Source organism: Antechinus flavipes, chromosome 1, assembly GCF_016432865.1.
Source record: "Antechinus flavipes isolate AdamAnt ecotype Samford, QLD, Australia chromosome 1, AdamAnt_v2, whole genome shotgun sequence".
Taxonomy (NCBI): Eukaryota; Metazoa; Chordata; class Mammalia; order Dasyuromorphia; family Dasyuridae; genus Antechinus; species Antechinus flavipes.
The window spans coordinates 357,945,246-357,968,008 of record NC_067398.1 but is presented as its reverse complement, the minus strand read 5'-3'; the positions used below and the strand labels follow the sequence as shown (position 1 = coordinate 357,968,008).

Genomic DNA, 22,763 nt, shown 5'->3' with positions numbered 1-22,763 from the left:
AAATGTCCTTGTGTGTGCTCATTGTTAACTATTTATAATGCAACATAATAATAATAATAACAACAACATAATCCTAAACTGTGATTAATGAAATTTTGCTATTTGAAGTAAAATCTCTTGGGATTGCAATATAATATTATTCTAAATTCTGATCTCAGGTATGATTATCTGAATTGTAATGCAGTCAATAGTCCATCTTTCTAGAGGACAAACCACATGCTGCCCAAAGGGGAATGTACCAATCTGAGAACTGTTACAAGTGGATGTCAGCCCCTGAGAAAAGCTGAGATGATAGCTTTGGCATAGGCAAAGGTTTTCTTGACTCAATTTCCCATTTTGCTATTTTCTTTCAGAACAGGAAATTTTCCTATTTGGTTAATTCTTTGGCTATGAATAATGCTTTGCTACATAATCAGATAGCAAATGTAACTCATGTCTAAAACCAAACAGAGCTAAGAGAGTTTTCCCTCTGTTATGGTTTATGTCAAGTCTGTCTGTACCCTTGAAGGAACTGTCTTGATTTTGTTATAATTATGTCCTACCTTTCTTTTCATAGCAAATGTTTATATAAAGTGTAAGTTTTTGTCATTGTAATAGCAAATCTATTTAATTAATAGATTAATACTAAAATATCTGAGTTGACATGATAGGATGCAAATATGAAAGATCTTACTGTTCTTATCTTGTATTTGTGGTTGATTCTATATCTTATGTAACTAGCTAAATGAATTTTTAGTTTTGTCATCCCCTTGCTTATAGCTAATTATTCATATATGAGATTAGGTCTTTGAAGTATCTCATTCTTTCAGGATGACATGGGGGAAATAAGACACAGACAAGGGGGGAAATAAGACATATAAAACTTTTCCAATTAAATGATATAGTAAGCATTAAGAAAGCAACAAAATAAAACTGATTATGTATTTAAGGATATTTATTTAAGGATATTTAAGGAATGTCACAGAAATTACCCCTCTCCCTCTCATCTCAGTGTCTCTGGATCCTTGTCACCAATAAGAAATCAAGATTGAGAAATCCCTATAATCATTTTTTTCACTCCTTCTAAATTGCATATTAATTGTGGAGAAACCAATGGTCATTACCCTTGGCTACTATTGTTTCTGCAATTACATGGGTCCAACTACTTGGTTTTTCTATTCCATCTTTCACAATGGAAAGACCTCTAATTCTGGAGTAAAAATACCTGTGTTTGAATCATATCTTTAATACTTATTACTTGTGTGACTTTGGGTGAGTCACTTTTCTTTCTAGAGCTATTGTTTACTCATCTGTAAAAGGAGGGGGCTAGAATAGAAAGTGTAATATCTCTTGTGGCTCTAGATTTATGAGCCTTCTGAGCCTTTTTCCCGAGCCAGCCCTGTGTACCCCCCATAAATTCCAGACAGCTGCCATCAAAGCAAACTGAAGAAAACATAAGTCAGTCAGGGTAGGCTTTGTTTAAAAATAAACAGATAGATAAGTGAATAAATAATAAGATATTGTCTATACTTCATTAAACTTGCTGTCTATCTTCTGGTAGTACCAGTTTAATCTGAACTGATAATCAAATGTGAAAGCCTTAGGCTTTTCTGGTTAAAGTCAGCTTTCTGATGAGCTTACATTTTCCTTTCCAGATCTTTGCCTTTTACTCTAAGACTTGGTTCCTTGCCTCTTTGGATTCAAAAAGCAGTCATATCTGATCTCTGATTACTTTCTGCTCCATCATTTGCCAATTTCAAGGCAACTAGACATTCTAGTGCCAATACAATAGTTATTATATTCAATTATTATTAAATTAAAAACAATTAAAATATCATTATTGTTATATTTGTAAAGCACTTAGTATAGTGTCTATTACATAATAAATGCTTAATAAATTCTTGTTTTCTTCACCCTTCTCCTTTCCTTGTATCCTCTATACTTCCACAAGAGTGGAATTTTCTGGTTTTTGTTTTTTTTTTTTTTTTTTTTTTAAACAATAGAGGCAGTATTGTATAGTGGGTAGAGAATTGATCAGAAAGACCTGGAAGTATCACCTCTGATCCATCTGTGTGACTACGAATGGATCCAACGCTCCAGAAAATTCTTTAATACTATAAATTATGAGGAATGACTGAACAAATTGTGATATATGATTTTAATGGAATATTATTGCAGTATAAGATATGATGAGCTGGCTAATTTCAGAAAAATCTGGAAAGACTTATATGGACTAATGCAAAGTGAAAAAGCAGGAGAACATTGTGCACCAGCATAGCAATACTGTACAATGATCAACTGTGAATAACCATTATCAGCACTACAATAATCTAAGACGATTCCAAAGGATTCAGTATGAAAAATGCTATCTACTTCCAGAGAAAAAAACTGGTAGAGTCTTATGTAGATCAAAGTATATTATTTTTTCACTTTCTTTATTTTGTATGTGTATGTGTATGTTTTTTCCTTTAGATCTGTGTCTTCTTTTATAACATGACTAATATAATAGCATGTTTTGCATGTTTGAACAGGTATAACCTATATCAAATTTCTTATTGTTTGAAAGAAGGGGGGAGGTTAGAGAGAGAAAAAATTGGAACTCAAAATTTTTTAAATTGAATGTTAAAATTGTCTTTACATATAACTGGGAGAAAATAAATATGTTTGCTATTTTATTTTATTAAAAAATAATAGGTTTTTATTTTCAAAATATGTGCAAAAGTAGTTTTCAACATTCATCTTTGCAAAATCCTGTATTCCAAATTTTTCTCCTTTCCTTCTCCCCACCCTCTCCCCTAGACACCCAAGTAACCCAATATATGTTAAACATGTATAATTCTTCTGCATATATTTTCACATTTAAGATGCTGCACAAGAAAAATCAAATCAAAAAAGAAAATATTCTCTTGGTTCTACTCATTTCAGTTAGCATCAGTTCATGTAAATCTCTCCAGGACTTTTTGCAATCATCCTGCTGATCATTTCTTATAGAATAATAATATTCCATTACATTCATATACCACAACTTATTCAGCCATTCTCCAACTGATGGGCATCCACTTGGTTTCCAGTTCCTTGCCATTACAAAAAGGGTGGCTACATTGTTTGTTTGTCTTTTAAAAAACCCTCTAAGTTGTATAATAGTTGTTGATATGTAATGATAGAAGTTTCCTTAAGAAAAATTTCTCATATCAATGAAATCCAAGAGTTTTATTTTTTGTTTTTAATTAGAAGGACAATCCTATTTCTTGCTTTCTCAATGGGTGGGAAAGAGGTGCAAGTAAGGAGAGAATTTAAAACAGAAAAAATTTTAAAATTGAATAAAATCATTCAATAGCATCAGAAACAATGATGAGAAAAACATGCAAATTCAGAAACAATATTCCGAAATAGTCAATGGAAATTCATATAAAATAGAATTGATGAAATCCCAGGGTGGGTGGTATCTAATATTTGTGAGCTAATTGTTAAATTCTTCATCAAGTCTATCTTGGTTCTTAACCTTTTCTAGATTTGAGTTTTCCCCTGGACCTAGAAGAATAGATCATCTCTCACCTACTTCCGAACACTTTCACTGATTTTGGACTGGCTCACCAAGGCACTGTAGGCTGAATTCAGAGCCTCCCTCAGTCAAGCAAAATTTCTGTTTCCTTGAGTTTCAGTGCCCTCCCAGTGTTACTATGCACTCTATTAATAATTTTATATTGCCTTTTCCTTCACTCAAACTGAAAAAGAGAAAGGATTTTCATATACAAAAAGCCGTAACCAACATAGGACCATTGGAGCTTCACCTAAAGTACACAGTTGCAGAGGAGGGATGTATTTTCAACTGGTCTTAGGTGAATTGGTACATCTAGTCCAGCAGAGGACTGCTGAGAGGGAAAGTAATACCCTGAGTTGGGAGGGTACAAAAGAGGGAAGAAGGAATGTCTTGCCATCTTCTTTTTCTTGGTACCTTTTCTCTGCCAATTTGACTATTCTCAGCTAAGGTCTTTTACCTATTCTCTGCCTAAAAACTGTCACTGAAAGGAATGTTTGAGAACAATATTAGGGGCAATGGCAATACATACAATGTGTCCTGGATTCTCTGTCTCTTTCTCTGCCAACTAAACTTTCTGTAAGAACTAGAATTCTGAGTTATGGCTCTAAACATATGACTAGTGATTATTCTGTCATTTCAAATATAGAATATAACTCTCTGAGAGTACCCAATAGTGAGCTGTTTCCATTATAGTACTTGAATATGAATCACCAATGTTCAAAATTGTATTAGGTGCAGATTGAAGCAAACTTTTTTTACTTTCTTTCTTTCTTTTTTTTTTGAAGTTTTTTTTTTTACTTTCTGGTCTGTGTTTTCTTTTGGAACATGGCTGTTATGAAAATGTTTTGCATGGCTGAATACATATAGTCTGTGTTGAATTGCTTGAGTTCTCAATGAAGGGAGTGGGGAGGGAGAAAATTTGAAATTCAAGGTTTTGAAAATGAATTTGAAAATTGTTTTGCATGTAACTGGGGAAAAATAAAATACTAAAAAAAAAAAAAAATCTATTAGGATTTAGGGGCCAGTGAATTTGACCAGTTCTAATTTCTACCTACTGAATAATTCTACTTTTTTACTGCTAACAATTCAATTCAATCAATGTTTATTAAACTCCTTTTATGTTTTAGATATGTGAGATACAAAGATAAAAGAGAAAATAGTCGGGGCAGCTAGGTGGCGCAATAGATAGAGCACCAGCTCTAAAGTCAGAATGACCTGAGTTCAAATTTTGTTTCAGACACTTAACACTTCCTAGCTGTGTGACCCTAGGCAAGTCAGTTAACTCCAATTGCCTCAGCAAAAAGAAAGGAAGGAAGGAAGGAAGGAGGAAGGAAGGAAGGAAGGAAGGAAGGAAGGAAGGAAGGAAGGAAGGAAGGAAGGAAGGAAGGAAGGAAGGAAGAAGGAAGGAAGAAAGAAAGAAGAAAGAAAGAAGAAAGAAGAAAAAGAAAGAAAGAAAGAAAGAAAGAAAGAAAGAAGAAAGAAAGAAAGAAAGAGAAAGAAAGAAAGAAAGAAAGAAAGAAAAGAAAGAAAGAAAGAAAGAAAGAAAGAAAGAAAGAAAGAAAGAAAGAAAGAGAGTTCATAAAAGAGGAAACAGTCCTTGTCCTCTATGAGTTTATATACTACTGGGGTTGGGAAAGATGCAATATGCACACAGATAAATAAATGATAGTTGGAGAATGAAGGAGGCATTAGTAATTGTGAGGATCAGAAGAAGCTTCACAGACAAGATGACATTTGAACTGAGCTTCTATTGAAAATAAAGATTATAAGAGCCAGAGATATAGAAGAAAAACATTCTAAGAATGGGATATGGCTTGGGTTAATGAATCAACATGGAAGATAGGGGTCAAGTTCTGGGAAGAGGTAGTCCTGTTTGACCAGAATGAAGTATTGAGATATAAAACTGGAAAATTTGGTTGTAGCCAGACTTTTGGAGGGGTTTTCAAATAATAAATTGAAGAGTTTATATTTTATCTTGGAGGCAATAAGGAACTTTGGAAGACCATTATGGAGGGGAGTGACATGGTTAAGCTGTGCTTTAAGATTATATTGGCAACCATGGAGAGAATTGATTATAGAGGAGAGACTGGAAGCATCAAGCCCAAATTCAAGATTATTACAATGAAGCAAGAGAGGGGAAGAAGGCTTGAACCAGAATAGTAGTTATTTGAGAGAAGAGAAGAAGACAGACATGAAAAATGTTGTAGAGGTAGATTTAAGAGGACTTGGCAATTGATTAGATGTGTAGGGTGAGGGAGACAGAAGAGTCAAGAGTACTTGAGGTTGTGAGCCTGAGTAATCAGAAAGATGTGGATGCCCTCAACACAAACAGGGAAATTTGGAAGAGGGATATTTTCAGAAGAAAGACAGTAAATTCCATTTTCAACATAGAAATGTCCACGTGGAGATAATTCAGGATTTGGTTTATGGAGAAAGTGGAGCTAAAAATATAAATTTAGGAAGTATCTGTGTAGAGATCATAGAATTATAGATAGAAAGATATAAAGGACCTTTGAAGTGATTTAGTACAATTAACTCACTTCTTTTATACTTGAGAAACTAAGGTCCCAATACTATTGCAGGGAATTGTTCCCAGGTTCTCACTTAGTTTGCTTCTTGCTTCTCATTTCTTCTTCTAAAAGATTCATTTGCTACTATTTCCAAGTTTTTCCTGTTCTTGAAAATTTATAAAATCTACTCTTTCCCTTAATCCAATAAACTCAAGGTTAACCTCTCCACTTTCTCAGTTACTTTAGAATCTAGTTTACCATCTTCTCCAACCCATTCTTTACTAATATCCTTGGGGTTTTTAATATTTTTGTAATAATTCTCTTCTGCCAGAAGTACTTATGATGATTTTCTTTCCTTTCCCCAGCTATACCTCCCAGAAGGCTTTAAGGGCCACAGAGTACTTGAGTTATGAAGAAATATTACCAGGGCCCTTGAGAGAAGATGATGTGTCTGGGCACAGGAATTTCAAGGTGAAGGATGGAGAAATGGAGGACACAAGGAGAGAAAATCTCTTTCCATGCATTGGCCTATCTGTGCCCAGTTTAAAAAGCTTCTCTTTTCCATTAGTAGAAAAGCCAAGAAGTATGAGCAGTGGACTGGTTGAGACTGTGTTCAGCTAATTGAAGGGAAGTAGTACTGTCCAGACAAGCTGAAAGAGAATAGGGTTAGCAATTTGTGGGACAGGGTCATGGTGTCTGCTGCTATGAGAATATTTGGTGAGAATTCTAGGGATGAATTTCATGAGAATAAGATACATTTTTCTCCCTCCACTCAAAGATATGTATTAAGTTCCCAAATTTTGGTGCTTTAATTCTGGGTTAAGAACCAATGATAATGGGAATTCTGCATGATCAAGGAAGGGGAAAGTAGAGATGTCTGTTACTTTTTATACAGGATAACATGCTTACTGCTGCAAGGTGACACTATGCATGGAGCACTGGACCTGCAATAACTCAGGAAGACCTGAGTTCTAATACATCCTTAGACATTTGGACAAATCCTTTAACCCTGTTAATCTCAAGCTCTTCATCTACAAAATGAGCTGCAGAAGGAAATGGCAAGCCACTCCAATATCTTTGCTAAGAAAATCCTAAATGGGATCACAAAGGATCAGACATGACTGAAATGGCTAAACAATTCTCAAACTCATCATCTGCTTTCTCTACTCCTGAAATACTAAGAATCACAAGAGATGGTCACAAAGCTGTGGTGATTATACCCACTCTGTATTTATATTATGTAACCTCAGTTGGGCCCTTATCATTGCTTGGAAATCAATTCTCTCCTTAATTTACTACATTAAATGCTACAAAGTTTTTATTCTCTTCTCTTCCCTATTGTGCCTTTACCCTTACATTTTATAGTAGATGACTTAGAATCCTACTTCATTGAGAAGACTGTGGGTATATAACAGGAATTACCTCAGATCTCCTCCTCAGTCCCCCTCCTTCACTCACAATTTTTTCAGCACCTTCACCCATTCTTTATTTATTCCCTCTATCCTAAAGGAAGAGGTGTCCCTTCTAAAATGTAACTTCCTGCTTGTACCTTTGGTTGAGTTTCCTCATGTTTCCTTCCAAACTTTGTTCCATCAATAATTCTCTCTTTTAGGCAACTTCAGTGCTTTCTCTCCATTAGGTTTTAATAAACCAACAAATATATTCAGTCACTGTAATGGGCTGAAGCTCGAGTTGATGCACTGAGGTCCCAAGCACATGAGGCTAAATAGTAATTGGACTATACTCTATTAATATATATGTTTGGAGAAAGAATGGCCCCCACTCACTCTTTGTCCAAGTCCTGATGTGTTGTATAGGAAATGACGATTTTGGTGGGTGGAGGCAGAGGGGCAGGAGGAAGAGAGGTGGGGAGAAACTGCTGTCTGGCTTCTTGTCGCAGCTGCTCACATTGCTATCGCGATCCCCCTTCACCTCCACAAAGAATAAAGATTGAAGATTTTCCCTTAATCTGAATTCCTGACTCTGGCTGATTTTAAAATACGCAGTCATCACAAGTCACCCCAATCATAAAAATGCCTGCTTATGGCTATTCAAGTCTGTCCCATCTCTCTTCCATTTATTATCTAACTTCTTAGAAAACTACTCTATTCTACATCCCAATTTCTTAACTTTCTTCTATTCCTTTCTCAATCCTTGGAAATCTGGCATCTGTCTCCATTGCTCATCATCAAAATTCCAATAGCCTTTTCTCAGTCTCCATTCACTGTTGACCATTGTTGACTTTCTTCTAAATGTTCTCTCTTGCCTTGGCTTCTGGTATACTACCTTCTCCATAGTAATGGAAAGGTTTGGAAGTCAGGAAGTGTGAGTTTGAATCTAATATTTATTATTAACTTATGTCTCTGTGTTTCAGTTTTCTCATCTTTAAGAAAATTATTTAATTATCTCCTGCATGTGATTGTTATGAGCATTAGAATATGTCTGAAAGTGCTAAATGTGAATTATTATCATTGCTTATAAATCCAACAGTACACCAACCATTTTAAAATTAACTATAAGATATTGTGCTTGAAGCTAGAGATTCATAGATCAATTTTGTAGCTATTTTTCTAGTTACTATATGGGGATGGGACAAAGATAAATAATGAAAAATCTTTGATATGGGGGGGGGGGATAAAATAAAGACAAAATAAAAGACTTCACAAAATATTTTGACATATTTGAGGGAGGAGAGATCACTGTCACCTGAAAGTGTCAGGGAAGTTTCAGAGGAGTGACATCTGAGTTGGGCCCAAAGGAAGAAAGAAAAGAGTAGAAAATGAAGATGGGAGAAAGGGGAGTCCAATCTAGATTTAATCAAAGGTAAAGTTGTGAGGGGGCAAGATTGTTGTGAGAATCACATGAGGTAATAAGCTTAGTACAGTGCCTCCCATATAGTAAACAGTAGATAAATGTTAGCTATTATTATTATCTAGCTCCATAAACTAAGTAGTTGAAGCAATTGATAGGGTATTGGGCTTGGAGTCAGGAAAACCTGATACCAAATCTGGCACCCAACTTCTCAATGTCTGGCACATAGTAGGTGTTATATAAATGCTCATTCCCTTCCCTTTTGTTCCCTTCCCCCCTTCTGACTTCAATATTTTTGTCAGAGGAATTAGCATTCTATACTGTTTATTATATTTAAAACTCTGCTGCCAGTATTTTTGATTCTTCCTTCTCCCTCAACTTTCATAACTAATCAAACACCAAATCATTTCAGTTCTAACTCTGAAACATCTCTCATTCATCCTTCCTTTCTCGAGTGCAGTTGTCACTTCTTGGTACAGGTCCTCCTTACTATCCCCTTCCTGGACATTTGCAATAGCAGCCAGTACAAAATAAATCTCCATCTCCCCTCTCCCCAATCTGGACTTCCCCCAGCTGCCATATCAATTTCCTTTTCTTCAGATCTGATTATGTCACATCTCTCTCCCCACCAAAATCCTCTCCCTTCAAGTTTAAGCTTTACCGGAATTTGTCATTCTAGACTCTCCACACACTCTGGTCCCACTCTACCTTTCCCATTTTGATCTCTTGTCACTGCTCTCTGAAAGCTGCCTAGCCAAAGTGGACTACTTAATCTCTGTTCCTCCAGGTACTTTCCGGAATAAACAGCTAGCTTCCTTTGTTCACTATATTCCCAAAGCCTAGAATTCCATCCTTCCCACTTCCCACCTCCCTACCTGGCTTTTAAAGCCCACACAAAGCTAGGCTCCCGGCTCCAAGAAGCAGTGGCCAGAACCCTCAGTCCATAACAACCCTCCTGGCACAGCAGATGGAGCACTGGAGTTAGTCGGAAAGACTTGAGTTCAGTCCTGCCTCAAATACTAGCTATGTGATCCGGTACAGATCGTTTAGACCCCTTTTGAGCTTTAACAACAATAAAGAAACAAAATTCACCGAAGGGCGATCGGTGCAAGCGTGCAGAGCGCTCTTCGAGCAGCTGGTTTCCACGGGAATAGTGGAAGATGTTCAGAGTCGGGAGACTGAGTGGGGCACAATCCGAATTCAGATCGTTCAGTAAGGGGACTGAACTCTTAAGTCCCTTTCAGCTCTAATCTAAGAGCTGCTATGATTTTCTGTATTTACTCCTCTAGGGATCTCTGTGTGTGTCACGTTCCTCTATTCCTGTGCAAGCATCATGAGGGCCACCTCAGCGTCTTTTCACAACTTTGTTCTCCTTGAGCAATGAGTTCTGTCTGCTGAAATCATTTGTTCAATTGAATTGAAGCCTCTCCGGCAGGGAGGGGACCTGGTTCCCACTTATGGCTCCTCCTTCCCTCCCTGGGCCCCAGATCTGGGGGTAGAGGGTGGGGCGGGAGGAGCAAGCTGGGCGGGGGCGCGTCTGAGGGTGAGGGGTGGTGATCACTGTAAGTTTGCAGACTGCTTTTGGAGCGTCCAATTTCCTCAGGAATAGTGGAAGGTCAAAGAGTTGGAAGACAAAGTGGGGTATAATCCAAATCCAGAAAAGCCTAGTATCCCTCCTGACATCCCGGGGAGAAAGGTTGGAAAGGGGACTCAGAAGGAGCGGAGTCTGCTCCACCTGCTCCTGCTTTGGTCCTGGGCCATTGAGTCAGCCGGCCCCGGAGCCTTCTGAGAACGTCCTTCGCAGCTGGCGCCTCAGAGACCGTCCCAGGGCCCAGCGCTGCTGCCGCTACTGCCTGGTCCAGCTGTGATTCCCCTTCTCTCACCCCGCAGCGCAGCGCGATCACAGCTGCAGCAGGTGGGCCCCCCCCTCAAATCTCCCCCTCCCCAGCCCAGCCCGGTGACTGACGGCTGCTGAGGAGGCGGGGCCCGAGCCCGGGGCGGAGCCGGGAGGAGAACTGGCCAGGCGCAGGGGGGAGGTGGAGGAGGAGGAGGAGGAGAAAAAGAAGGAGGAGGAGGAGAAAGAGGGAGAGAGAGAGAAGCAGAAGGGCAAGACTGGCTCCTGCACAGACTGAGCGAGCTCTGCTGTCTAAGCAAGGAGTCCTGGCTCCGAGGCTCGCCCAAGCGATCGGGCGCCTCGGAGGGTCAGCGGCGGAGGTTGGGCGAGCGGCAGCAGGAGAGGCAGAGGCGCAGACAAAGGCGCCGCCGCCGCCGCCGCCGCCGCCGCCGCTGCCGCCGGCGGCTCGCTAGCTCTCCTGCGGGAGCGAACCTGAGCAGCGATCGGGGGCTCTCTGGGTAAGTAGCTTTCATTCCACTCGCTTTCTTTCTTCTCTGCATTAGCTGTTACCTCGAGAGTTCGGGGCAGGATCCCCACGCTGCTCCTGGCCCCGCAGAAGAAAGAAAGAAATGCTAGCTACCCTTGGCTTTGCCAGCCCCAGCCTCCCTAAGCCCGATCCCCCCGAGGAAGTTCCCCATGGGTCCCGCGGAGAGGAGGATGCCTTTAGGGCACGGCAGCTCCGTCCCTTTCTTGGGCAGCCTAGACTCAAGATCTGGCCCAGAGTGAGATTCGGTGATTTGAATGGAGTGGTTGCTCTTGATGATTGTGTGTGTGTGTGTGTGTGTGTGTGTGTGTGTGTGTGTGTGTGTGTGTGTGTGTGCGTGATTAGCGGACTGGATCTGATAGGAGGAAAACCGGGTTCCCAGAGGGTCACATAAGGTTCTTAAGGTTGCCTGGGGGTGATAGATACAACTATTTCCCTATTTTGTCCCTTGATTAAGTGGGTTCTGTCTTACTTTCCTTGTCTTCATTTTCCTCTCCTCCCTGAAAAAAGGGTTAATATAATAGTTCCCATTCTCACCCCAAACATACACGGTTTTTTCTTGTGTCACCGGTAAAATGGGGTCTGCTGTCTGGGGGTGCTCAGCGAGCAAAGGCTCTGTGTGTGAGAGAAAGCTCAGAGAGATAACCTTACTGTAATTCCTCATTCTTAGACTGAGTCCTTCATTCTCCCGGTGAGGGATTGTGAGGGCAAAATCTGAGTGGATTTTTTTGCCTGAAAACTCGGTCCAATGCAGCATCTATTCACCAGCATCTTGCATTCGTTGCACCTCATTCTTAAAAGCAACCCAGAATTGGAGACAGCTTTTGCTTTTGTTCTTTCCTCTGCGCTCCGGGAGGGGAAAGGTGTTAGGTAGCCTGGGGATTGTCACAAGATCCCCTAGGAGGTGGGGAGAGAGAGGAGAAGTAAAGGGAATGGAGGGAAAGGTCAGCGGTTTCCGGGGCTCTGGAAAGCGAGAAGAGTATTTAGCGGTGCTGCTCAAAAATGTTCTTGGGACCCAGGCAGTTTGTCTTGAATTTGTTCATGAATTGGAGCATTTATCAGGCTGCTGCCTCTCACCCCATCATGTGCCTCTTTAAATGCGCTCACAAGCTTCACCCTCCCCAACAGTCAATTTCCATTCACATATATTTGCAAATGACTTTGTTAATGTAACCTTCCTGCTTGTTCTTTAAGCTTGCTACTCTCCTTGCTTGCTATCTAACTTTCTCTTAAATTCAACAAATATTTATCCCTGCCCACTAAGTTCAGGGAACCGCTAGAATGAGAAACCTTCCTTTAGCTACCATTAGCAGGGAAGGAAGAGAAAGATATATTATGGTTTAATGTCTTTTGGCTTATGTCTTCTCCCATCCCCCACCCCACCCCCACCAATTAAATTTTGGAGCCTACCTGAGTAAGAAGTCAGAGAAAAGGGGGCAGCTGAGCACCTAACCTTTCTGAACTCGATTTTATCGTTTGGAAAAGCTATAACTATCTGTTCCTTCTTATGTAAGACAAAATGAGAGTAAATGTGCCCAAGATGCAGAGTGAAGGTTTTGATTAGATACAGGAAGGTTAGATCTAAGTTAAGAGTTAATATCTAAGATAATAAGATAGAGTTGAAATAGTCTTTGACTTGGAATCAAGACACCAGACTGGTGGTTCTGGCTTGGGCCCAGACTCATTGGCTAAATAGCTTTACCCTTCCAGGCCCCAACTTTCCTCTTGTGTCAAAGGAGGGAGTTCAACTAGATGATTTCTAAGAGAACCTTTCAACTCTAATAGTTTATGCAGCTGGTGCAGCGAGAACACTGAACTTGGCATCATAAGACCTGAATTCATATTTTGGTTTTACCAGTTTTTTATTACCTGTGTGACTTTGAATAAGTCACTTCAACCTCTTGGGGTCTCAAGTTTTTTCATCTGTGAAATAGAAGGTTGGACCAGATGATTGCTAATGTCCCTTCAAGCTCTCCATCTGTGATTCTGTGCTTCTATTCGTTTCGTTAGAAAATGGATTAGATCACCAAAGAAGGTAATGAGATTTGCAGTTATCCAGAAATGTGTCTTGAGTCAATACAATGTGCCAGAATAATAGGGTAGGCAGAGAGATACAACCTTCATCACTAGCCTGAGAGAACCTTACCCTTAGACTAAGCCTTCCATCCTATCAAAACATGTTCTGAAAAGGGTCTGATTTTTATACCAGAGCAGGAATTTAAATTAATCCCTCATGCATTTTCCTTAGATAGTTTGCATTTTAGGAAAGAAAGGTTTTGTCTTTTTCTTAAGGAATACTGAACATGAGTAGGTGAAGGGAAGGCGATGTTTCTGGGAGTTGAGTAGCCCTCCCTAGGGTTCATAAAATCACATTTCCCCTTATTCAGCCCTTCCTCATCAGGTCTCTTTTAGCCTTTGAGTTCTATAAAAAAGTTGTGACCTTTGCCATTTTTCTTCATTATGTTGTAGCTAAAGTGAAGCTTCTTGTGTTTTTGATAAGGTGGCAACTTAGGAATCACATTTTTGGTGTGTGCTCCTCTGTAGGCCAAAGAAGAGATTCATTCGTTTATTACTTGGTCCTTTCTATAGCTTGAGATAAGAGGGAGGGAGTTAGCAAATATTATGATATTCAAACTGATCTAGTAAGAATTATTATGTTGGTATGGTTTTTTTAAATCACCATTTGGGTTGATTTATACACAAGGGATATTGGCTGCTGATTTCTCTCTGTCCAGACTCAAACAGTAGCTACACTTGATAGGCAGCAGAATTTCTCCCAGCCTGCTGCTTTTAAGCATCTGCTAATGGGCTAATGAGTAGCAATGGGAGAAGGAAGAATGACTTGGGGGGGAAGAGGGGGAGAGGGAGAAATCTCTTTCTATCAGCAGCTGCTTAAGCAGCAGGTCAAGGGAAGCTCTCCTTCTGTAAGTGGCAGCAAGTCAGAGAAACTTCTGGAGGATAGACCTGTGAAGGAAGTCATTGTTAAACTGGAATTGTTAATCACAGTTTTCAGGGTGACTTCTATCCCTGGTTGACTTTTACCCTATATTGTATAAATATTCCCATAGTTTCTAGCTCCTCCTGTCTATCAACCAATAAGATCCTTGTAGCACAAAACTACATATAATAACATCCAGTAAGACATACAATAAAACAATTTAAAAATGGGGAAATGAAACTAGTTAAATATATAGATTTTCTTCATGGAAAGAGGCTTCCACTTCTTTCTTGTCTTAAACCACAGTTTCCTAGTGCCTGAATAGAAGTCACATGAACTCTTTATACTTTCCCCTTTGGAAGTCAGATTAATTCTTTTTTCCTGTTACTAGAGTGGCATCTAAATTCAAGTGTGTGCTAGAGCCAAATTGTATGGGCTCAGAGCCAATTGTTAAATTTTCAGCATAAGCATTTATGTCTCAGAAATCAGAAACCATGCTCCAAATCAGAGTTTGATTTATTGTTTTGTTGATTATGAAGAACAGTGGATAGAGATATGGATCCAGATTCAGAAAGACCTGAGTTCAAATATGGCCTGCCATATAGTAGCTGTATGTCTTTGGGCAAATCATTTAACTTCTGCTTATCTCAATTTCTTTAACATAAACTGGGGAGAATACTAGCACCTATTTTCCAGGTTTTGTTGTGAGAATCAAATGAAATAATGCTTGGAAAGTACCTAGTGAAGTGTGTGGCACATAATGGGTACTATATAAATATTGTCACTTCTCCTCGTCGTCTTCTTGTTTTTGATCTTTCTTCTTTTTCTCCTCCTCCTTGTCCTTTTTTTCTTCTATTTTCTCCTTCTCCTCCATCACTACCACCATTATTATTAATATTAATAAGAAAATGATAGAGAAAACATTAATATTGCAGATTAAACTTAAAAGTGTGTTACATATACATTTTTCTCCAACAAGCCAGTTATTAGATATGTCCCAGCACACCTTTACATCTAATATATTTACAGAATGGGCTCAGATTCTACTAACAGTAGAATCACAAAATTTCAAAATTAGAAGGAAACTTAGAAACCTCCTAAGCCTGCACAAGAATGCCCTCTATCTACAATACATTCTCTGCCTAGTAGTCATCCAGCTTTTATTTGTAGCCATGGGGAATCTCTTGAGGCATTTTGGAGAGATTTAATTGTAAGGAAGTTGGTTTTTTTTTCCTTTTTCTTCAATCAAGTCAATATAAGCTGCTCTCTGTTCATGATAGTGTCTGAGAAATATTTTTGAATAACTGAAAGGAATTGAAGGGCAAATTGACACTAGAAAATAAAATCATTGTATTTTAACTGTTAGTTCATAATATATAATTTTTCTGGGTCCTGCTGTTTTAATTGATTTAAGATATTTATCAGATAAATGGTCAAAGGATATGAATAGTCAATTTTCATATGAAGAAAAAGTCATATGAAAAGATGCTTTAAATCATATTGATCAGAAAAATGCAAATTAAGACAACTCTGAGGTACCCTTACATACTTCTCAGATTGGCTAAAATGGCAGAAAAAGATAATGACAAACGTTGGAGAGGATGTAGGAAAACTGGGACAGTAATACATTATTAGTGGAGTTGTGAACTGATTCAACCATTCTGGAGAGCAATTTGCAACGATGTCCAAAGGTCTATCAAACTGTGCATAACTTTGGATCCAGCAGTGTTTCTACTAGGCTTATATCCTAAAGAGATCATAAAGAAGGGAAAGGGACCCCTATGTGCAAAAATGTTTGTAACAGCCCTTTTTGTAGTGGCAAGAAATTGGAAACTGAGTGGATGTCCATCAGTTGGAGAATGGCTAAATAAGTTATGGCATATGAATATTATGAAATATTATTGTTCTGTAAGAAATGATCACCAGGATGATTTCAGAGAAGCCTGGAGAGACTTACATGAACTGAATGCTAAGTTTAATGAACAAAACCAGGAGATCATTGTACGACAACAACAAGATTATACAATGATCAATTCAGATGGATGTGGTTTTTTTCAACAATGAGGTGATTCCAATCAGTTCCAGTGGTCTTGTGATGAAGAAAGCCATCTGCACCCAGAGAGAGAACAGTGGGAATTGAATGTGGACCACAACATAATATTTATATTCTTTGAGTTGTTGTTTGCTTGCATTTTGTTTTCTTTCTAATTTTTTTTTCCTTTTTGATCTGATTTTTTTTTTTTTTTGTGCAGCATGATATTTGTAGAAATATGTATAGAGTAATTGCACGTATTTAATATATATTGGATCACTTGTTGACTGGTGGAGAAGGTTGGGGGAAGGGAGAGAAAAATTAGAACATAGGGTTTTATGTCGAAAATTATCCTTGTATATATTTTGAAAATAAAAAGACTATAATTAAAAAAATAAAAAAGATATTCATTAGAAACCCTCCTTTTTTTCCTGTTCACTAGTTGGATGTATTAAATACCACTTTTCAGTAAATGTAAGGCACTTGGCTAGGACTCAGAATATTCAGATTGTAGTTTGAAGTATGCTACTCCTCCCTCTGGCTGCTGAGTGGCAGAGTGGATAGAATTCCAGGCCTGGAGTAAGGAAGACATCTTCCTGAAATCCCATACTGTCTTAGATGCTTACTAGCTGTATGACCCTGGGCAAGTCACTCAACCTTGTTTGCCTCAGGTTCCTCATCTATAAAATGATGTGGAGAAGTGAATGGCAAACTACTCCAGTATCTTTGTGACCCAAATGGGGTCATGAAGAATCAGACTAACTGAATAACAACTACCTTGCCATATGATCTTGAGTAAGTCATTTAACCCCTCTGAGTATGATTTTCATATTCCATAAAATGTAGCATACAATTAAGATGAACTCTAAGGGCTTCTTCAGCTCTAACAATCCTAGTTTGCTTAAAATGTATTAAACTCAATTCATAAGAAGACAAGTTTTCATTAAGAATATTCTTAATCAAACTAGTCAAGATATCTTAATTTCAAGAAGGGAAAGTATTTCAATTAATACATCCATCTAACTTCACATTATATAAAACTGATTTAAGGATTTCATAAAAATTTAAGAAAAAAAATCTAGATTTCAAATAAGATATATTAAGGGGTGAGGGGATTTGACCACTGACTTCACAAATAAATTTTTTTTGTTTTCTTTTATTAAAAAAAAATTGCTATAATGGCTCTTGTTTAAGAAATATAATATACATAAAATTCTCTAGGAACAAGGTTTACTCCACTAATTCATTTTCTAGGGTCCAAAGATTAACATGTTTCCAGTTCCTTAGCCACTGGGAAAATTTGATTCTTGAAGCCCCATAATCATAGAATGGTGTAGTTTAGCAGAGACCTTAGAAGTCACAGAATTTTAGAATTATAAGGGATCTCCAGATTCAAATTCTAGTCCAATTTCTTTCCAATTTTGTGGAGGGATAAGGCTGGAGAAGACTGGGGCAGTAGGACAAAGGGAAGCTAGTATAAAGGGAAAAAAGAAGGCACTACAGTTATTGAATATTACTTCAATAAAGATCTAACAAAGGAAACTGGGAGTGGTGGAAAAGTAGGAGGAGAGCAAGGTCATTAAGTGACATTGTGAGAAGAGAGGACTGAGATAAGATAATCCACAGTGTCAAAGACTGAAGAGAGGTCAAGAAGGATGAGAAATGAAAAAGGTCCATTAGGTTTGGTGGTTAAGGGGTAGTAACTTTGGAGAGAGAAGTTTCAGGGTGAGAGGAAAGGAAGTAAAGGCCTTCATTGTAGATAGTTTTTTCAAGGAATTTAGCCTCAATAAGGAAAAAAATATATAGGGCAATAGCTAGCAATGATGGATGGATCCAGTGAGTTTTTTTGTTTTTTGTTTTTTTCAGAATGAAGACTGGTAGACAGTGGGGAAGTAGCCAGTAGATAGGGAAGGATTAAAGATGGATGAGAGAGTAGGGAAGATAAAGGTGGTAGTCTGCTGGAGAAGATTAGGTTGGAAGGGGATCACTTGTGCATGTAGAGGGGTTTGCCTTGACAAGAAAGGCCATTTTGTTATGTGTGACAGGAAAGTGTAAGCCTTGACACTTATCCTTATTGAATTTCATTTTATTGGATCCAGCGTTACTCCCTAGGCTGTCAAGATCTTTCTGGATCCCGACTTTTATCTCTCACATTAACTATCCTTCCCAGCTTTGAACCATCAGCAATTTTGATGTGTAAGTCATCTATAGTTTTGTCTAAGTCATTGATAAAAATATTAAACAATATATGTTTGCATTGGAGATCTCTGCCCATGCTAACAATGAACTATTGACAAATACTCTTTGAGGAAGTCCATTTCACCAGTTCTGAATTCATCTAATGATATTATCATCTCATCCATATCTTTCCATATGAACTCCTTGTTAACTATCACCCATTAGTCACAAGGTTTAGCAAAACAGTCTAGTCCTTGTCTTTGAAGAATAAAACCATTCAAGTTGTTGAAAGATTAATTAATATTTATTAATTATCTAAAACAGACAACTTGCCCTTGAGCAACTTATAGTCTAATAAGGGGGCTAAAATCTACACAAGTAATTATGCTGTAAGGAAGAATGATTATCAGGCAAAAAATAAAATAAAACCTAACAAAAAAGGTCCAGACATTGCTCCAGAAATTTGAGGAGAGATTAATTTTTGTTAATCTAGGAGTTTTTTTTGGGGGAAAGGGGGAATTGGGGTGGGAAGAGGTAGTAATCAAATCATACTTACAAAAGGGAGGGACACTCTTCTTCCTAGCTTTTTTTCACCTCACTCTTTCTGGTTCTCTTCCCTTTTATCTGACTGCTCCTTCCCAGTCTCCTTTATGAGATCTTCCAGGTCATGCTTCTTCCAGTGCTCTGACATGGGTTCTCTTTTTTTCTCCTACATGATTTCAATTGGGGGATAGAAGAGGACAAAATGAGAGCAGTCAAGAGGAAGGATATACTAGGGTGGCTGAAGGACTGACATATTTGGGAATGGTGCCAACAACAGAAATAGTAAATCTGGGAGGAAGGTTTTAGTGGAAGTTGATGCGTTCTTTTCTGAACATGTGTTTCTGATGGTAGCTAGATAGACCATCCACATGGAAGAGGCAACATATGGGAAGAGGAGTGTCAAGGTCATAAGTGGAGGGCACATCTGTTGAAAGGGGAGAAGAAGTCAGTAAAGGAAACAGAATAGGAGCATTCAGAGGAATAGGGGTACACCTAACAGACTCAAGTGCCATCAAGTGATTTATTGGGAGAGAGTTGTGTTACAGTATCAGATACTGCAAAAAACTCAAGAACTAGGACTTTTCTTTTTTTCCTATAACACAATTTTGATTTTCCTTACTATCATCTTCTCTTGGATGCTATCTAGTTTGTCAAAGATGTGACAGGAAAGAGCCAAGAAGCAGAATGTTGGGCAGGAGGATTATTGAACTTTCAATCAAAAGATCAAAAGTCTCTGCTCTACCATTTACTGATTATATGTCAATGGCTTGAGCCTTAATATCTCTAATCAGCTTTTTCATATATTATATGTTATCAGCTGATGATCATATGTGTCCTGAGGCCACCTGTAAAGTGCTTTGTAGTCAGTCACACAGTACTCTGTAGATGTTCTTCCAATTACATGGCTTATCCAAGGTCATGTTGATAGTTAATTACAGCAAGGATCAGAACCCTTGATTTACATTGTTCTTTCTACTGTCATATTGCTAGTTGAAACCTTTCCTTCTTTCCTAGTTACCAATTGCATTTAACATACACTTTTTAAGCACCTCATTTGGTCAAAACTGTGTTCTAAGTGTTCAGTGCTTCTGAATCTGTGATATCTCCACTTTGAGAATTCCCACCGATAATGAGGATCTTACCCCATCCATGTGTACTGGTTTGTCACTCTTGTCTATATCTTATTGGAAGTTTGCCAAGTAAGGTCTATCTGATATATGGGGGTCTTCCTCAATTTTTGCCAGCCCAAATGTCCCAGTGAAAAGAGAGTTAATCCATTAGTTATCATTGCTACTGGCATGTGACCAGTCTATTTTTTGCAGACTTACACTTTTTTGGTGATTTCTCATTCTTAATTCCTTTTCTATAGGAAGATTTCTGTAATGGTTGCAACCTGCTCTTGTTTACTAGGGTGCAGCTAGGTGACAGAATGGATGGGGTCAGGCCTGGAGTCAGGAAGATTCATCTTCCTGCATTCAAATTTGGCCTTGGATATAACTAGCTATGTGACCCTGGACAAGTTACTTAATCATATTTGCCTCAATTTACTCATTTTGTAAAATTAACTGGAGAAAGAAATGGCAAATCATTGCAATATCTCCGCCAAGAAAACCCCAAATGGGGTCAGAAAGAGTTAGATGGAACTAAAATGACTGAACAACAACATGTCTGCTATAAAACTCTCCTTTGTCTGCTAGGTGACCAAATTATGTTCTTTAGATATTACAGATCTATATCTTATGGTCATACAACATCCTTGGAAGAATGTTAATATTAAGAAGATGGGGTCATTAAAAGGTTTTGAAATTTCTCACAGACAATCCCACTCTCTTTTCTGGTTCAATTCTTATTCATACAACTGCTTATATGAATTGATATGTACCTTATCCACTGAGTTTTTCCCATGTGGATTGTCAGGAATAATTCACTAGATTGATTTTGCATCTCATTAAAGAGACTGCAGTATATTGGGTCTAATGCAATCAATTCATAAACAGGACTATGTGGAGGACCTCACCACTTTAAAGGAGTTCCTCTAATATTTGTCTTGTGCTAGAACTCCTCCATGTCAGGGATGAAATCTTTGACCACAGGTGTAGGTTTGGGTTTTGAGGATTTTTCCCTGAAATTATTTCATTGCCATAAGGAATAATTTTGTGAGGAATCCCTCTAATGGGGCTCAGTACTTGTTCTGAAACTTAAGCTCTTAGAGAGTTACTTGGGAACACTAAGGACTTAATTCCTTACCTAGAGTAACATACCATCAGCTATGGACCATTGCAGAAAGTCCTGGGGATTCAAAGGGAAAAATTAAATAGCAGCTATCCTTGGGTGACATCCTCTTCCAGAGCTCTTTTAGACATGATTATAGTTTAGTGGCACTCCCAGATACTTTTGAGACCCACAGTATCACTTTTTTGGTCTTGGCAAGAAAACATATGCCCAAGAGGTGGATCTTCAACCAGTATCATCTGTGTGATGAGTTCACCAAAGACAGAGTCAAGGAACTTATTTCTAAGCTTTTCTTTCTAGGCTGATGACCCATTACTGCCTCCCAGACAGTCTAAATTCTAAACAAGCAGATCTCCTGAAGATTTCCCCAGACATGCCATTTTTCTTCCTCTTTCCATGGCTTTGTATACATTTCCCCTGCCTCTTCCTTAGCTAGTACATTCTTCCTCTCCATCTCTGCCTCTGGAAATCCTATCTCTCTTCAAAGCTCATATGCCACTTGTCCCAAAAAGACTTTTCTGAGTCTCCCAATTTTTAGTGTTTGTGGCATGCTGAGATTAATCAATATTAAATTTGTGTATACTTCATATTTTTAACTTGTGTAATTGTCATTTACTTTTGTCTTTATATGTCTAGTATCTAGTACAGCACAGAGTGGGCATTTTCTAAATGCTTATTGAATTGAATTGACCCTTTCTGAGGCTGATGACAAGACAACTAGGGAATATAAAAATTCTTTAGCTCATATCCTTCCTCTCCTTTTGAAGAATCCTGATAAAGCTAAAGTCCATTTCCCAATTTCTGCTAAGCTGGTGATTTGAAGATTATTGGATCATTTCCTTTTCCTTTTCTTTCTTTCTTTCTTTTCTTTTCTTTTTCTTTTTTCTTTTCTTTTTTTTTTTTTTAAGCTTTTTTCCCCCTGAGACAATTGGGGTTAAGTGACTTGCCCAGGATCACACAGCCAGGAAGCGTTAAGTATCTGAGGTCAGATTTGAACTCTGGTCCTCCTGACTTCAGGGCTGGTGCTCTATCTATTGTGCTACCTAGCGCTCCCAATTATTGCATCATTTAATTTTCTCAAGCATCTTTGGCATATGAAACAAGTCAACAATCATTAAGTGTTTACTATATACTGAGCATCATACTAGGTACTAAAAATGCAAAGACAGGAAAAAAATTGTACCTGGCTTCAGAAAGCTCACGTTATAATGTACAAAAGTCAGCATATAAGATATATATTCAAAGTAAACTGGAGGGAATCTCAGAGGGGAAAAGTAGCATTGGGGAAAGCCTGGAAAGGACTCTTGCAGAAGGTGGCATTTTCAGCTGAGATTTGAGTTAGGCCAGGGAATCAGGAGGCAAAAATGACAGAGAAAAGGGAATTCTAAGCATGTGATTTCATATCATTATTATTCCTATGTTTTTATTTCTTCCTAGTACTAGCATGATTGGTGAGAAACTCTAAAGATCAGAGTATAAAGTGATGGCCCCTTTCTAGAGCACTTTATGGCATGTCTGTGATTTAGTTGACCTTTCCAGTTGCCTTTGAGGTATCTACTGTCACCATTTGAATTTTGTCAGTAAAAAAAAGCCCAAAGGATGAATCTTCAGACAGTACCAT

At 38.4% G+C, this 22,763-nt stretch overlaps 1 protein-coding gene across 1 annotated transcript in view; it reads left to right on the top strand.

Moving 5' to 3' along the window:
• Positions 1–10,911: 10,911 nt before the first annotated feature.
• Positions 10,912–22,763, top strand: part of MAPK4 (mitogen-activated protein kinase 4) — a 209,718-nt gene continuing 197,866 nt past the window's right edge. Inside the window, exon 1 of the mRNA XM_051969620.1 lies at positions 10,912–11,193. The gene's annotated coding sequence lies outside the window, so the exon portion shown is untranslated. The remainder of the gene's footprint in view (positions 11,194–22,763) is intronic.